The sequence below is a fragment of the Aquarana catesbeiana genome, linkage group LG04 (assembly GCF_042186555.1).
Source record: "Aquarana catesbeiana isolate 2022-GZ linkage group LG04, ASM4218655v1, whole genome shotgun sequence".
NCBI lineage: Eukaryota > Metazoa > Chordata > Amphibia > Anura > Ranidae > Aquarana > Aquarana catesbeiana.
In genome coordinates, this window is record NC_133327.1 from 200376297 (window position 1) to 200388830 (window position 12534).

Below are 12534 nucleotides of genomic sequence, written 5' to 3' on the forward strand. Positions count from 1 at the left end.
TAGTACGTACGATCTGTGAGCGGAGGAAGGAGCATTGGACGCGCCGATCGTAAGAACGAAGGTAAGAGACAAACTTGTGCCTATACTGCTTCTATATTGAGGCCTATATTGTAACAAGATTAGGAGAGTTTTGTCTGACATTAGGCTTTGTCTTGTGTTGTGTCTTGCAGTGAACATGTATATGTTAGTGAAAGACAATGACTTCATGTCAGTATTCATAGATATGTTAAGGGAGCTGCCATGTCTGTGGGAGATCAACCACCCACATTACAAGAACCAAACAAAGAGGAAGGTAGCACTGGAGCAATTGTGTGAAATTGTGAAGCAGGTGATCCCCACGGCAGACATCACATATTTGAAGATCTTAATTGGTGGCCTGAGGAGCACTTATCTAAGGGATCGCAAGAAAGTCCTGGATTCACAGAGATCAGGAGCAGCAGATGACATCTATGTCCCCAGGATGTGGTACTACGACAGGCTGCATTTTCTGGCAGGCCAGACTGAACCCAGGCCATCCCTCTCCAGTCTTCCTTCCACGCTTCCTTCCCCTCCAGCTGAGGCTTCTGACGCCCAACCTGGGCCTACCAGGCAACAACATGTGGAGGAGCCCAGATTGAGCCAGGTATAGCATTCCTCTAAATATTGCTGGTTGTCCAATCAATGATGTTAACTAGATGTTAGTTTGGAGCACTAATTTATGATTGTGATTGATGATGCAAAAACTAAAACCATGTCCCTTTTTCATACACAGGGAAGTCTCAGCCAGGAGGTGGCCGGGCCGAGCCGGCTGGCTGATTTGCAGGTCCCTCCCCTACACCTGGAAAGAGAAAGTGGCAGGAGGAGGAGTGCCCTAGAGGAGGCTGCCAGAGGACTCTTTTGGAGGGCTACAGAGGTCCTGGGAGCACCACACACCGTGGAGGAGGACATTGCTGCCACCATTGCCTATAAAATGCAGAGGATGGAGGAGGGCCAACAAGCCATGTGTGAGTCGCTCATATTGGAGACTCTTAAAAAAGGTATGAGGGGCCTAATTACAGCTCAGACACACCTTTGCGATGGTCCTCCTCCTGCAGGTCTTCCTCCTCCTCCTGCAGGTCCTCCTCCTCCTCCTCCTTCTCATCCAGGTCCTCCCAGTCCTCCTCCTCCTCCAGGTCCTACTCCTCCTCCTGCCACATCTCCAACAGCACAGCCACAGCCCGGAAGGAAGTGTGGAAGGAAGACCAGAAAGTGAGGACCCTGGATCCAGTCTGGTCGGCCAAAAGATGCAGCCTTTTGTGGTACCACAGCCTGGGGACACAGATGTCATCTGCTGCTTTCCAGATCTCTGTGACTTCTGGACCAGACTGCCCTCCCTTACATATGGACTCCTCAGGCCACCAATTTTGATGTTCAAGAATTGATGTCTGCCCTGGGGGTCCCAGGCTTCGCTAATTTCTCCTGTTGATCCAGTGTTGCCTTCCTCTTTGTTTGGTTCTGATCCCTTAATAAAGGATTTTTGTTTTGAATTATACTCTCCTATGTGTTTTACTTCAAAAAGGACAGTTTTTTGGGGAGGATTCCGGTACATTTCAAATATACAATGTGAAATTAACAAGGGACACCAACACCAAACAATGTCCTTGAGATTAAATAATAAAAGATATCAATGGTGTTGGGGTAACTTGACACACAAAACACACACAAAAATATTCTGGAGTAAAAATAAAAATAACATTGAACAAAGATCAGCCTTGGAAAAAATACAAACATTAAATCTAAAAAAAAAAAGGCTTAAAATCCCCAAAAAAATTAAATAAAAAAAAAACATTCTGTCATATGTGACAACTAATAACAATATATTCACTGAATCCCAATAAAAAAACAAAAATAAAACTTTGTGAGAAGTCTGTGTGAATATGAGCAGCAAAACTACTTAATTCTTGTCACATTATAAAGAAGAAGAGAGTGCGCTGTATTAAACCATTTTTGACATTGCAGCGTGATGAAAGTGCTGTATCCATTGTGAACGCTAAGTTTACCAGAACGAGCTGTTCCGTGCCGGAATTTCTTCTGAGCATGCGTGGCACTTTGTGTGTCGGAACAGGCCACACACGGTCGGAATTGACGCGATCGGATTTTGTTGTCGGAAAATTTTATCTCCTGCTCTCCAACTTTGTGTGTCGGAAAATCCGATGGAAAATGTCCGATGGAGCCCACACACGGTCGGAATTTCCGACAACACGCTCCGATGGGACATTTTCCATCGGAAAATCCGACCGTGTGTACGGGGCATTACAGTGAGTGTAATCTTTATTAGCACATGCTAACTTTAGGATGTACGTAGTTAAATTAGCGCCTACTTTATATTTTTTGTTTGATAACTTAATTATTGATTTCAGCAGCCCAGTGACTGGGTTAACACAAAAGTGAATATTTTTAAAGAAAGCATTTACAGTGTTAGGTGTTCTAAATAAAGACTACTGGCTTTGGCAGGGCACCCAATAAGAATCACATTTTCCTAAATTTTAAATCCGATTTGCCAAAAGGTGCACATATGTGCTGTCCCTGAATTCCCTGCCCAGTTATCGTTTTGAGTATTTCTTGGGTGGTACTAAATATCTATGGTATAGTAACTGCTTGGCACATGTATGAAGTTATCGTATACATTTTCATTTTGCTCCCAATGTTTTATGTGCTGGGAATTGATTGATTGATATTGATGGTAAAGAAATCTGATGCTGTAGCTTTCCCCCTGCCGGCTCTAACACTGAGAACTGAGCGATCACATGACCACTGATCACTGTCAGTCACTGGCTGTCTGGTCTAACCCTACGCTTGAGATTTGTCGGGCTGTCCAAATCATGTGTGTATGACTAACTTTCCTGTACACTGCTTTCACCAAGTATCAAAAACCTTCCCCACACAAAATTATTAGTGAGGAAGGGGGCTCATCCTCAAAATGCATCAAACTGTGCACCTGTATGGTAGTTTATGGAAGTGAAGTTAAATGCATTGGACCGTTTCTTACCTGTATCCAGTGTATTGAGGGATTCTCTACTTGCATGAATGTGATGTTTTATACACGTTTTGCCAAATAACTATGTGAGTATAAGAGTATCATTTTAATAAAGTTTTATTAAGGATATTACACGTGATTTATGCATTTATTTTTTTCTATATCAACTTACGTTTTGTACTTTTATGAGAATATCTGGTGGAATGGATTTTGCATTAAAAAACCTACTGGTAAGATGAAATCCTTCAAACTATCGACTGCTGACAGTGCCTTTGAATTTGTATATATAATCAATTGTTCAAGACCAATTTCTGGTAACTACGTGGACAGGTCAAAAATTTAGCTACATGCTACTGCAGGCTAGTTTTATTGTGTTCCCACCTTCCATGACAACACATGTTTGTGGCCACAAAGTCCTAATGCCCAATGAAATTGCAGTATGTGTACCTTGTGTGAGTCACAGATTGTTAATTACTTATAGACATAGTTATCAAGCAGTCAATGTGACATTCGGCAAACATTCACTGTAGGAGAATCGATCACTGTAATTTTTAAAGCACGCACCAGGAAGATTGACCTGCAGTGAATGTTTGGTGAATGTCAAATTCACTGCTTTACAAAATATACCTCCCTTTTTTTATCACTAAAGAGATACATAATAAAATCAGAAATTACCGGAGTCAGGGTGGTATATGTTTTTTGGGGGGCAGCAAACAATTCACCTGAAGTCACCCTCTGGTCGATCGTTTGGGTCACAGGCACCCCCCAGTCGGTCGATCACCAGCCCTGCACTTACCCCATCTAGGTCACGGGCAGCCCTTCCTCCGGGCGGCGCCTCCTCCTTCTGGTGCTTCACGGTGGCTTCCCCTGGGTCTCCTCCCTCCACGGCGGCCAATAGGATTGCTTCTCCTCTTGGCCAATCGAGTGACAGGTCTCAGAACCCGCTTCCTGATTGGCCAGGAGGAGAATCAGGAAGACAATAGCGAATATTAATTTGCTATTGTCACACAATTGGGTGGGTTCGGGAAGCCCCAAGCCCACCCTTTTTTGAAGCCTATTAAAGCCTCCAGCTCTAATCACATGCTTCTAAAAAAAAAACTCTACTGGAATCCATGTGTCTGGTTCCCTGCATGTAGAATGGGGGGCTGGACGCATGGACTAGGGGAGCAGTGCCCCTATGCCCTGCATTACAGGTCGCCACTGAGTCAGGGCATAAGACATTCAGTCTATCGAAACTGACATACATTTTTTTCATTCATTTACTATGATCCTGGGAGGATTTTGATTTGATTTTGGATCTTGCTCTAGGCTCTTACAAATGAAAACCCAGTACTCTTTACAATAAGTGAAACATATAAGACAAGAACCTCTTTTGGCACCAACTTGTATATGTCTGGAAAGTTTTGTACCCCAGGTCTGGAAATTACATTTTCCTCTCTGGTGCCCACCAATCTTATGCCCCGTACACACGGTCGGACTTTGTTCGGACATTCCGACAACAAAATCCTAGGATTTTTTCCGACGGATGTTGGCTCAAACTTGTCTTGCATACACACGGTCACACAAAGTTGTCGGAAAATCCGATCGTTCTAAACGCAGTGACGTAAAACACGTACGTCGGGACTATAAACGGGGCAGTGGCCAATAGCTTTCATCTCTTTATTTATTCTGAGCATGCGTGGCACTTTGTCCGTCGGATTTGTGTACACACGATCGGAATTTCCGACAACGGATTTTGTTGTCGGAAAATTTTATAGCCTGCTCTCAAACTTTGTGTGTCGGAAAATCCAATGGAAAATGTCCGATGGAGCCCACACACGGTCGGAATTTCCGACAACACACTCTGATCGGACATTTTCCATCGGAAAATCCGACCTTGTGTACGGGGCATTATACTTACTTGGACTATTTTTTAAAATTAATCATCACACCCTTGAGTGGAATCCTGCATGCACCATTAATACCATGGTGTGGTCACTCTTAAACAATGCTACATGTCACCTTGCCATCTTTAACACAATCACAAATTTCCTGTTGAATTATTCTTCAGACCCCACTTCACTACCCTTTTGATGGAAGGCTTTAAAAATGTAGTCTTAACAGAACACTAGACTAAAAAAGGAATGCTCCTACTCCACCACTACCACCCTTCTCCTACTATGCCCCCGGAAAACCCAACATAGGCTCACATTATAGCCCAAGACCCTGGCATAATGATCTGCCAACAGAACAGAATTGTTGAGCTTATATGACCAATCAGCCCACTGCTATAGGGTTACACAAATGCAAAATTGCTGCTTATATTACTGAGACCCATCTCCCAACAATAGGCAAAGACCAATGGTAATCCCTCAATGCTCTTTTTGTTAAAGAGGAACTATTTGTAACAAACAAAGCCACACTTTTGGACAAAAGCCTTGGACCCAATGGGTTCACACCCACCTTTTTACAAGACCATATCTCCCAAATCCCCTCACCTGACAATGAGCACACCTTATGTGCCAATTTCTGTCCTATCTTCCTTCAGATCTTAAGTTCTGTGAATTTTAAAATACAGTCTAAGATGATTGACGATCACCAACAACCCCTTCTTCCAACTCTGAAAAACTTGAAGGGCTTAAGGGAGATGCATGAGGGTACAGGGATAGGAGGAAGAGAGAGTGAATCTCACCCCTCTTCACCATGGCCGAACACCATCAGTTACATGCCTCTTGTAGGAGAACGGTCCTGAAATTCATGGGATCCCCTGAAGACTGATTTGGGTAATTGTTTGTCATTCCTTTTTTTTTTTTTAATCAGAAATGAAGTTTATTGAGCATAATAGTCAGTACATCTTACAGGTGATGGTTAACAGTTCATAATAATTGTTAATGTCAAAAGCACAGACTTTTACATTGATAGTTGTGACATATCATTACAAGCCAATATTGGGGTACATATCTTACATTAATTTGCTAAAGGTTTGGACATATGCAGAGGTAAGAGATGTTATGCCATCACACATGCAAGTGTTGTGGTTTGTTAGTCTGTGCATGTAGAGGCTTCATTTATCCATCTGTCCCATATTTTATGGTATTTGGCAGGGCATCCACGATGGGAATACAGAACTTTTTTGTAGGGTAGGACAATGTTCACCGCCCTCTTCCACTGCTGCAATGTTGGGGGGCTAGGCCGAAGCCACTGTTGAGCAATCTGCAATCTGGCCATAAAAAGGGTCTCCTGCATGAATATTGATAAATATTTCTCCTCCTCCGATACTGTGAGCAGGCCAAGTAGACATTGGCGAGAGCACAGCGTCAGAGGAGAGCCCATTTGATCGTGGAGAAATTTAACTATCTGCAGCCAGTAGTTTTGAATGATTGGACAAGACCAAATCAGGTGATAGAAGGTGCTAGAGGCGTCGCCACAGCGAGGACAGGCCAAATTGGTGTCCGGTCTGTACTTGCGGATGCGTGCAGGGGTGAGATAGGATCTATGGAGAATGTATAGGTGGGTGAGGCGATCTGATAGTTTCGGGGATACTTTTGCACTGATCCCTAGCATGTCCCCCCACTGGTCATCATCCATGGTCCCGACATCAGCTTCCCACTGAACCCTTAGGTTTTGAGTATGGTTAGTGGCTACGGGTGTCAGGAGGGTATTATATAGGGTGGAGATCATCTTTTTCGGGTCGTCGCCTAAGAGAAGGTCAGTGACAGTCATCACCTCAAGGGCGGGGATATTATTACTGAATTGGGATTGAAGGGCATGACGAATCTGGAGATATCTGAAAAACATGTGATTGGGAAGGGCAAATTCATCTTTTAGAGCTTGAAAGGGCTTGACCCCCCCTCCCGCCACGACCTGGTAGAGGTATATGACTTTAAAGATAATCCATAGCTTATAGTCAGGGATATTCAGTAGTTCAGGGAGCTGAGGATTATCCCATAATGGGGTATGAGCGTGAATAGGAGGGGCTCCTATGATAGTAAGTGTGCGTTGTTTGTCATTCCTTTTAGTCATGAGATTTAGCAGTCAAACGCTCAATTTTATACCATGAAATCAAGTTCCGTGGACCATTCAGCTATAGATGATGTATGTGAGTTTGTCAATGGTGTGAAACAATTGCTCTGACTGCTGTAAGAAAGTGAAAACATAATGTGATATTTTCATTGAATTTGAAGGTTCCAGGCAAGATAGATAGTAGTATTGTTTGGGGGTATATAGGATCTGGGAAACTGTTACTTGGTGGCACAGAGAATGGATTTCCAGAACCAATTAGTGAGAAGGCATACCCACCAGATGTGTGTCATTGTTCCTACATCCTTTTGGCAGTTGCAGCAGGTATCTGGAAAAGAGTGATATAAATTGTGAAGGATTGTAGGGAATTTATACTATCCTCTGGAGAGGTTCAATTCAATCCTTCAACCTTCTATGGAGAAGTATAAAGGATTAGAAAGGCTGCTTGTTTTGTTGTTAGCATTGGGCAGGTCTTAGCACACATTTGCTTGTACAAAGACATGATCTCACCTCCTGTCATTTGTCTGTTCGTGGCTGCCCTTTCACTGGTCAGCGGGAGATAGATGCACTGTAAGAAAATTAAATTTGGTACTCAGATCTATAATACCCCTACAGAATCTGGGAAGAGTCATGTAATGTAACTATGATGACAAACACAAAATGAATAGTTTAAACTAGACTGAAAGACAAAATTTCATTTAATTAATAGCAGTTTTTTACTACTATGTAGTCTGACAAGTATTAAGCTGTTATGTTTTGATGCTTAGTCTATCCCTCTAAGCAGTCTTTTTGTCACTGGTACATTAATGTGTTGGTTTTTGTATAATAAATCAATTTTTTCTTTGTTTCAAATTCAGCAAAGTGACATCTTCCTGCAGCGTAAACATTCAGACGGAAAGGAACTTGATTAAAATGAGAACTGAAAGTCAATCTATTCACACTGCAACAGCTATGAGGCAAAGAATGTTTTGCTTTATACTTTTTTCCCCGCAAAGTCCTGTTCTCATATTGTGTAGGTAACAGGACAGCGAGTATATAGTAAATATGTTTAATGTGAACAATTACACTTACAAAGTTATTATATAGAATATAATATAATTTTCCCTTTCTATAAATTATACAAACATTAGGAGTCAATGAAAAGCTAAGTGACCATTTAAAGTGTATGTGTAGACCTTTCTGGACCTTTTGCTAAGTCTGTGTGCCCACTGGGGAGCTTTACTCCTCTATTTGTCCTGGTGACCACTGTCATTGAGATAGAAAGTAAAGAGATACCATAAATGTTAAAGATGTCATGAGGGTAAAAGGTAATGTGAAATCTTCCAATGGGGGGTTCTAAGATGGGAAATACCCTTACTTTGAGAGATTTCTTATCACTTCCCATTGATTCACTAAGATAGGAAGTAAAGTAAAATCTCCCCAGCAAGACAAATAAAGCATTAAAAAATCCTGATAGGGGTTTTAATGCTTAACTACTCTATCCAATTCAAAACATTTTCTTATCGTACACCATGGGACACAGAGCCATAGTAGTTACTATGTGGGTTATAGGCCACCTTCAAGTGATGGACACTGGCACGCCCTAAGACAAAAGTCCACTCCCTATATAACCCCTCCCACTTCTGAGAGTACCTCAGTTTTTTCACCAGTGTCTAAGGTGTTGGTCACGAATGAAGATGTGCTGTGCTGAGCTCCACTGGAGCAATCTTTGCTGGGACTAGCTATGCAGCCGGATCCATTCAAAGTGTCTTTTAGGCCGAATTGAATGGTACCTGAGCCTCGTGTCCAACGAAACAAGGTTTTGCCTGTAAACGCTTCTCTTTTTAGAGAGCTGGACCCCGGGATCCAGTACTTTTGGTATTAGGGCCATAAAGTTTTACTGGCGGTGGTGCTATTACAGATCCAGGATTGTGGGTTTCCCCAAGAATCCCCAGCTCCTGAAGGTTTGTTAACAGAACCCACCGTGAAGGGTGAAGATTGGGTCTGTTGGATTTACCACAGAAAACCCTGCAGCAGGAAAGGTAAGTGAAGTTTTCTAAGAAATTTTTTAATTTTCTTATGAATGTCTCCTTTAATTTAGTGAACGTTGTCATGTCTATGTGTCACCACTGGGGCTGTATTGAGCACATACCTTCTCACGCTTCCTCAGAGAGCTCACGTTGTGTCCGGAACAACAGCTTCCTTTCCTCCAGCCAGCAGCAGACCTCAGGTAAGTCTGGGGGGGGGTTTCCTCCCCACTAGACGCCCCCCACCTGTGCTGTTTTCTCCCCCTCTTCACGAGGAAGAAGCGCCAGGAGAAAAAAAAGGAACGAACGGCACGCCGCCCTACTCGGCGGCTTCCAGGCTCCCTCCTCGCCATTTTTCCCCCTCACTGTACGATCCCATAGGGTCAGAGGCCAGCACTCATGTGGGAAAGATCTTTGTTTAAAAAGAGAAGGGGGTGTAGGTGACAGAGGGGGTGGGGCTTAGCGCAGCGTTGGCATCCTCCAACGTCCAGCGCGGGAAAATGTGTTTTTTAAAAGCACCATGGTTACTGCTGCAAGCTATGGAGGGACACAAGAGCAAGAAGGGCATGAAAGAGGTTTGGTGACACAGGCATTCCTTTTTTAACACATTTACTATTGCATCAGGCTGAGCATTAATAGCTGAGGCAATGGCTGACTATTGCTCAAGCAATGGGTGCAATTTCTTCTAGTAGTACCTCTGCTTTGTGCATCGGGCTACGTTCAGAAGGAGGGGTTGAAACACCTCCAAAAAAGGAGCCAAAAGGGTCTCCCTCAAGCTCTGGAAAGCCTACTCTACAAATGGCATCCTCCCCTGAGAAGGGGTGGCTGGTCAGAGTGAGCATCGGGGCCATTAAATGTTTGCAACTGTTTTCAACACTGCAGCCCCTATTCATTTTACTCTTTTTTCCTCAGCCATGGTAGGTTTAAAAAAAAAAAGTTTAGTGACTTTAATTGCATGCCAGTGTGGTCAAGATGCGACAGGTTCTCTTCCATTTTCCTAGGACCCTCAGACTCAGGAGCTAGGGGCAGTAGAAGACGAATTCCCTCGGGGAACCGTGGTGAGGCTGATGACTCCTCTTCTGGGGTGTCAAATGCGGGAGAGTCAGCTTTCACAATCTGTAAGATTGATGATACAAATTCTTGCTGATCCGCTCCACATGTATGTACCCTTAACTGAGTGTTTGGGCTCTCTAAAGCCTCCTCAAGCTGTGCATGCTTTTTCCTGTCCATTCTTTGTTGGAAAAGTTTTTTGTATCTGGAGGATCACCCAGATAAGCATTATTTTACTTTCTAAAAAGTTTTCACACTTTATCCTATGGTAGAGAAAATTAGTAAATAAGTAGGGTATACCAGCAATTAACGCTACTATATGGTTTGTGAGTAAGTTTGACTTGTCCGGCAGACAATACTCAAATACTTAGGGATCCAATGGATAAAAGGTTGGAATTCCTATTAAAAAAAAAACAAAAAAAACCCACTTTTTTTTCTCTGGCAGGTTGAGTGTCTCAGCCTGCGCTGACAGTAATTGGTTATTCGTTGAGAAACCAGTTTAAACAGGTGTTCAAGGTTACCCTGCTCAGCAGGTCCAGAAGGCAGCTTTATGTTTGCAATAGTTGCTATGACAGATTCTATCCTTTGGGCCTTGCGCCCTTCGCTAAGCATCATGCAAGAAGCTCCTGGCTAGTTTTCCTTTTTGCGGTAAAACAGCTATCTGGGGATATTTTGGATAAAATATCCAAAAAATTTCTAGTAAATGAAAGATACACTTATTGCCATTTAAGTGAAGGAGTAAATGTATTTTTATTTCAAAGCTCCTTCTTCTTCCAGGGGCATCAGCCTCCAGGCAGTCACGACGGCTTCCGCCGTCAGGTTCAAAGGGTAATCCTCAGGGTTAACCCCAGGGATAAAAGAGGTCTTGGGAGAGGAAGCCTACAAGATACTGTAGCCTCCTTATAAGGAGGTGCCCCCCGCTTGCTCAAAAAGGAATTCTTCTGCAGTTCTCAGGGATCTGGCAGAAGGAGTTTCAAGACGAATGGAGGACTTCCTCAATAGCTCCAACGTACAAACTGGAATTCCAAGAGTTTCTGTCTCCTCATTTTTCTCAGATCAAACGTTCCTAAGGATCCAGAGAAAAATAAATCTTTCTCTCAAGCATTGGACCATCTTTTGGCAAAAAGTGTTCATGGTGGCCCCCCATGTAAGAGCAGAGGTTGGGGTTTGGTTAAATCCAAATGGACATTCTGGATCTCAAAAGATCTAAAATTCAATTCCTGAATATAATCTCTCTTGTTTTGCATGAAGTCAATCCAATCTGTTATCTCCATCCTACAAGGAGGAGAACTTTTGGTGTCAATCGACCTCAAAGATGCATATCTCCATATGCCTATTGCCTCGTTCACTAATATTTACTTTTAAAGTGGAAAATCTTAATTTTCAGTGTGTAGCTCTGCTTTCCGGTCCAGCTGCTGCACCTCGAGTACAATGATTTTGGCTCCTTTTCTAACCAGATTGAGGGCCCAAGGTATAACAATTATGGTTTACCTAGTCGATCTGTTCTTGATAGACCAGTCGGTAGCCTGCTTAGACCAATGTCACCACAACCTAGGAGAAATCTTCTTTAAAACCATGAAGAAAATACTTGGGTTTGATCATAGGTACACCCAGAAAAGGGTGTTCGTACCCCAGGCAAAGATCTGCGCCATAAAGGAACTGATTTAGGTAGTCGAAGCAAGATGATTTTCTCCTATTCAACTTTGCATGAGGTTGTTGGGAAATATGGTGGCTTCATTCGAGGCCGTTTCTTATGCTCAGTCTCATTCTAGACTGCTGCAAAACAGTATCCTATCAGCTTGAAACAAAGGGTTCAAGCTCTACATTCCCAATGTGTCTGACTCCAAAGCCTAAGGCCACATCACCCTGATAGCACCCGATCTCATCTGATCTTGGAGGCTAAGCAGGGTCGGGCCTGGTTAGTACCCGGGTGAAAGACCACCTGGAAATACCAGGTACTGTGGGCTGGGTGCGCCGGAGCCTCAGTTTATAGTTAACATCCAAAAATCTGCAAAGGGTCAAAATCCTTCCTTCTGTTACCTGGAAATTAGTAAAATGGTCTTGCCCATTAACATTTTAGAAATTCAGGCAGAACACTTGGTCCTGAGGGCCTGAATGTTCAGTTTAAGGTATTGTCCTGCCAGGATTCAATCCGTCTATGCCACAGCAATGACCTATATTAATCACCAAGGGGGCACAAGAATTAGTGTGGCCCAAAGAAAGGTGAATGTTATCCTATCTTGGGCAGAAAACAATGTACTTTGTCTATCGGCAGTCTGCATTTTAGGAATAGAAAATTGTCCGGTGGACTACTTGAGTCGCCAGCAGTTTTTCCCAGGAGAATGGTTCCTTCACCCCAATATTTTCATGTCAATATGTCAAGGATGGGGGATCCCAGACATAGATCTGTTTGCGTCCAGGTTCAACAAAGAAATCAACAACTTTGTGTCAAGAACAAAGGATCCGCTAGCATGTGGAACAGAT

General features: G+C 43.1%; 1 pseudogene; it reads left to right on the forward strand.

Moving 5' to 3' along the window:
* The first annotated feature begins 11898 nt into the window (after positions 1-11898).
* On the forward strand, positions 11899-12017 carry LOC141141673 (5S ribosomal RNA; annotated as a pseudogene).
* Positions 12018-12534: the final 517 nt, after the last annotated feature.